The sequence below is a fragment of the Choristoneura fumiferana genome, chromosome 25, assembly GCF_025370935.1.
Source record: "Choristoneura fumiferana chromosome 25, NRCan_CFum_1, whole genome shotgun sequence".
In the NCBI taxonomy this organism is placed as follows: Eukaryota; Metazoa; Arthropoda; class Insecta; order Lepidoptera; family Tortricidae; genus Choristoneura; species Choristoneura fumiferana.
Genome location: NC_133496.1, coordinates 551,029 through 557,028, shown reverse-complemented (window position 1 = coordinate 557,028; position 6,000 = coordinate 551,029). Strand labels below are relative to the sequence as shown.

The 6,000-nt window shown below is 33.3% G+C and overlaps 1 protein-coding gene across 1 annotated transcript in view; it reads left to right on the top strand.

Moving 5' to 3' along the window:
* Positions 1-1,487: 1,487 nt before the first annotated feature.
* The window catches only part of LOC141442527 (alpha-2C adrenergic receptor-like), a 349,320-nt gene continuing 344,807 nt past the window's right edge, over positions 1,488-6,000 (top strand). The window contains exon 1 of the mRNA XM_074107547.1: positions 1,488-1,598. The gene's annotated coding sequence lies outside the window, so the exon portion shown is untranslated. The remainder of the gene's footprint in view (positions 1,599-6,000) is intronic.

Below are 6,000 nucleotides of genomic sequence, written 5' to 3'. Positions count from 1 at the left end.
CATCGACTTGAAATTTGGTATGCAAATTTAGTTTGGGTGACAATGAAAGTACAGTCAACAAAAAGTACAGTCAGCAAAAAAAAGCATGTAGTAAAACTATTTTTTTTTACCAAAAACTTATTTTTTTTGCATAAAGGATGCTTGGAAGAAGTATTAACCAAACATGACTCGTAGATTGACTGTTTACCTTGTCATTTCCTCCTGTTTATCCCTCCTTGTCTAACCTGTAATTGCACTTATCGTATCTACTAAATCGTAGCCCACTGGAACCTTTTCACATAAAAAATCATAGTGACTTAGCATTGTTTTTAAAGGGAATTTATTATTAAACTTACTGTGAGAACGTTCTACGATAGGTTAGGAATCACATTGTTGGATAGTGCGTTTTATACATTGAAGTATTTTAAAATAACTAAGTATATTAAATAAAGTTGAAGTGAAAACTTTTTACATGAGTGACAGGGATGGACGTTCGATGTTCCCTCTCTCCTGTAGGTCACGCAGGCGCCGCTTCGCGCCATTTTCTTGGGGTGGGGAGACCAACGATGGGGAGGTTACCCCAGAGTGGGGAGAATTTGTATAAAGTTTGGAGGAGTATTTAGGATGTTTCCGGTGTATAACGAGTTTATTCAGTTTTATTGCTTAAATAGCAATAAACAATAATATTGCTTACTGTAGTTATTTACTTTTAGGTATGTAAGTGATCTTTAAAGATAAAAACGTTTAAGATAATTTAACTTTAAGTATGATTTTTTAATTAAAATTAGGTATATGAAAACTCAGTAGTAGTCGTTTCAGTAGGTAATGTAAGTTAGGTATTTTATTTACGTAATACAATTCGACTTTTTACTATCATCTATTTTAAAAAAACTTTTAGATGCCTATAACAGTGTTAAGATACTCCCAAAATGAAAGCATTGCGTATTTTAATTAATTTATCATTCGATTAAGAATTTATTTCAATTACGGCTTCTGAATATTGAAAATATCAGTCCACTTACAATTTCAAAAAATACATTTAACATTTTTAACTTCGTTACTGAAGTGATTGAGATTCGAAAGCATTATAAGTTATCTTTATTCTCTACAAGTTATCTTTAAACTTTTTTTACTCTTTATTACTCTACTCGATATTATGACACTTCTTATAACTTATTCAAATATATATTCTATTTCTACTTAATCTATTCAAAGTGCTGCTAAGTTATCATCAAAGTTCTGCTGACAAAACTAACAATAGTAGAGTAATTAATGAAAGTTAAAAAATCAAAGTTAGTAAATCAATGAACACCCAACAGAACTATAGACGTAATACTCATCTTCAATCACTTTCGGTTTAAAGTCACTCAAACCGTGAATAACTAGCATGTATTTCCTCATCTGAAACTCCCCGAAAATAATATCCCATCTGGTGGTGGGGTAATCTCCCCGTCACCCTGGCAACCTGCTCATCCCGAGTGTTCTCTTAGTCAGTAGTACAAGCGCCGTACCTCGCCGGGCCAGACGCGCGCTCGCTCTCGATCTACCGTGAAAATGTGCCGATAGTGACCAGTGAAAAGTGCAGTGCATTGTGGAAAGTGACAGGCCAGTTACACCGCGTAAGTATTGCTACTATTAAGTGCACGTGTCCTTAATAAGATTGGTCCTTCGAATTTTTTCGCGCGTACAGAGGTCGGAATGTGAACAACAACATTTCCATTTGGGAAAGTGTTTTTGTATAAATGGATATATTATTCGGTAGGTGTAAACAATGTTTTAGTTGTGCAATGGTTTCCGGGCATTAGTATTGCGGTCAGGTTTTAGATTTGCAAGGTTTAGAGAATACGTGGAAAAAGAATATTATTGTACTCTACTAATTAGTATTTTAGTACTTTAATGCTATATCTTGGAAATTTGTGGTGTGTATATTCTAGTAATTTTCAACTTATAGAAATCTGCGTGTTCCTAATTAAAGAAAGTAAGTATGTTCGTACAATTTATCTTGGCATTCTTCATTAACATGTTAATCACAAATTAATCATTATATTAAATATTATCCTGAACTACACAATATAAAAAAGTTTAAAAATTTTGCTGGTAGAATAATAATAGTCAATTAACTGCCTATAAATTGATAGATGGTATAATAATATAAACTGTTAGTAATACTAACTATGTAAATATGATGTAAATATACCGCACACTTGGTGTACAATATTTATAGTTACTAAGACAAAAGCGTCTTGAATTACTTTCAATGAATTTTAACTTAAGTAGGAAAATTCATTTGGTGAAGCTTTTTATATTATTTACTTATTTTGACACAAATAAACACTTAATTGAAATATAAGATTGAAAAAAGCTGGAAATACCAGAGGAATGGAATATAGGTCAAATTTTGCCGCCTACGTCATGCTACGTTAGGGCTAGGACAGAAAGACAGACTGTATTTTATTAGTAGTAAAACTTTTGTGCAGATACAACTAAAGCGATAAAAACAAACTTTATTACTTTCTCAATAAATATACAAGGATCTGTTTAAAAATAGCCGAAGTTTTTCTTCTTAAAATGTGCCAAATTCCTCGAAAGAGGAAGGAATATGTGGGAAATATTTTAAGGATGTTTTGTCAGATTATTTTTTCGATGTATCTGGTTGTATGTATTCAATGCTTAATATGTATTCAATGTTATATATATGAATGTATAATAAATAAGTAAATGCAAAGTTATTACAAAAAAGTTTTATTAGTTCCCTCGACTCGATGTTCCGATCAATGGCAATTGCTTTTGTTGGCGAAAAACTTATTTTTTTTAGTCCATACAATGTTTATTTTGTTAAGGAATTTTTAATTTATATCGGAGTAAACGATAGACAAAGGTTTTTTCGAAATTGATACTTGATTTAAAAACAATAGACAATACGGTACGTAGTAAAGCATGCGACACACATCATGTGTTTCATACACATGAAATAAAAAATCAAGTTGCATCTATCTACTTACCGCTGTATCGACGGGTTTAATATCAACATCATTTATTATCTACTAATTCATCGACGGTTTAATAGAACATATTATTATTATAATTCAACTAAAAACTATATATTTAATATTACTTATTTTAGTAAATTATACGCTCCCATTTCTCTATATTTTTACCTGAAAATTCCTTTTTCTTATTTTCAATTCGATGTTATTTTCAACGGTAACCTTTTTATATTACAATAAAAATTGCGGAAACAAGCCACTCCGTGTTTGCTGCGACAAGACGTTTTTTTATAAAACATGTAACATTAAATTTTCATGTTGAAAATTGTGTCTCAATTTATTATTCGTCGTACACGGGGTGAATTGATGTTCGCCTTTGTTTGTTTTGAGACTTAATGATTGTGTCAAATTTATCAATATTTAGTTTCGTTGAAACCTTTTCTTGGATGAAATAAGCTTGGTGGTTACCAAGCTTTCTTGATTTTTAATGGATCAAAACATTATGCTATTTTATTTAAATCATGCAAGTAGAACAAATGTAAGCCGAAAATTAAAAAAGCGGCTGAACCGATTTTTATCAATATGTACCTAAAATATAGCAGTTAAGAAACATTATAGCAAGGAAACTTGCTTTCACTTAAAAAAAACGCAGCAATTCGATCCATCGTTTAAAAGTTATGATGTCACATATAGATATACAGACAGACAACATTCTTCTCGGCAATGATGGTCTTTCCAAAATCGCTGGTTGTATAATATTGAGAATAATCGTTTCGATTTTTAATTTGAGCACAATCATTAAATAGCATTTTTCACATAAGTTTTTGTCTTGAACGGGGCCCAATCCGATACCTCAAGCTTCTTTCAGGTTTTGTAAATCCTAGGCTAGCGGGTCATCAAAGAAGTATTCAACAATCATCTGTCTGCTAATTGAAGTGAATCTCCGAGATTTTATTAATTTCTTTCTAGGTCGCTCTGATTTATAGGTTCCCTTGAGTTTACAAATCCTTTGATGTGTTTCTTGCTTTCGTATGTTAAAGGACGAATTACGAATATTACGGCGAATTAGACGCAATTGTATATCAAATAATTTCACTATCTTTTTGTCACCCGCTGCTTCGCTCACCTAAACCTTACATAAGTAGAAAGAAAAACCCGTGTGGTGTCGGGTTAGAATAACACCTCTCCATTTCTTCCGTGGATGTCGTAAGAGGCGACAGAGGATATAGGTTAAGGTATACCGTAGCCGACAGCCTAACGACCTGTCACTATTGTACCGTTTTTGTCAAACTTAAAATTGCTAAAAGTGGCTCCGAAGCGGTAAAGTTTCGTGTGCTCTGCCGTGCTCCGTGTAAAGTTGAATAGAAATTTCGGTTTCATGGGAATTCTACAAAATTTACGAATAACGTTTTAATTTACGATTTTTTTTCGATCAGGCAATATATTGCGTTAAATATTTGACACGAGAGAAGCGGATTATGACAGCTGTCACGTCAGCAACTGCAACGTTTAGAATAAAAACAAAGTAGTGATCATACAGTGATACTTTGGACACTTAGGGGCACTTGCAGGCTTCTTAATCTAGGTTTAAGAGGTCTTAAGTCCTGTCACATCCATACAAGAACTGTCAGTTTAAGCCTTAAATCGAGATTTAAAAAAGCCTACAAGACGTCCTAAGTAATTATAGAAAAAAATGACCTTTTTTTAATAAAACGTACGAATGTTTTTTTTAGGGTTTATACTAACTACGCCGTGGCCGCCGAAGCCGTGGTGGCCGAGTGGTTTGACCTATCGCCTCTCAAGCAGAGGGTCGTGGGTTCAAACCCCGGCTCGCACCTCTGAGTTTTTCGAAATTCATGTGCGGAATTACATTTTGAAATTTACCACGAGCTTTGCGGTGAAGGAAAACATCGTGAGGAAACCTGCACAAACCTGCGAAGCAATTCAATGGTGCGTGTGAAGTTCCCAATCCGCACTGGGCCCGCGTGGGAACTACGGCCCAAGCCCTCTTGTTCTGAGAGGAGGCCTGTGCCCAGCAGTGGGACGTATATAGGCTGGGATGATGATGATGATGATACTAACTACGTAATATATCCTTATAGTTTGTGGTAATAATAAAAACACATGGTGTACACTTTGTAAGGAAAGTGACCCTTTAATTTTGGTGTCAGTATGGTAATAATAATAATAATTTATTCGCTGTATGTGGGACGTCGTACGTTTGCTTTTAAGAAAATTATTTAAAATATAAAAATCTCCAAAATAATCTAGGCTCTTTAAATACAAAATACTCAAGCATTTATTTAAAACGAAAACTTTACTAAAGCACCGAATTCATAAACCGAATAATTGAGGTGTTATTAATATTAAAGTTTTTATTGAAACGGCTGGAAAATATTAAAATGAAACTTTACTTTTTCAAGGGAAGTTGTTTGCAAATAAAATGAGTAAGAAGACAGACTTTTTGATCCACATTATAATAAATTCAGTTCATAAAATTACTCCAGTAAAAATAATCTCAAACTTAAATTTACCATTTCATAATTTATAGAATAAGTAAGACTTTGCAAATTTTCAAGCATGACTTTCGGTTCTTTTTTTGTAAAATTTCCGAGTTTTTGCGGCATGATATTTCTCTTTTTTCATTTATTACCTTGTTCGCAGCTTCCAAATAGATGAACATTAATCTTTGGAAAAGTTTTGCATGTTTTTACGGTACTGTACCTCAAAAGGAAAAAGTTTCAGTTAAAAATTCAATTTTTAAAGCAAGCTTTTATTGCTGACTGTCCTTTTTAATGACAGTACCTGCATTGCTATCCAATCTACATTTCTGTACCAAATTTCGACTCGATGTAACCTTTGAGAAGTTCCGTCCTGCGGAGACGTTCCTGGCTGGGCTATCAGAATTTTACTAGCAAATTATGTAATGCATTTTCTCACGTATAAGTATGCCAAATATCACGTCAATCCAACCACTGAAAGTGGGTCAAAATGAACTTGCAAGATTTGACCCAAAAACAAACAGGGTAAACTA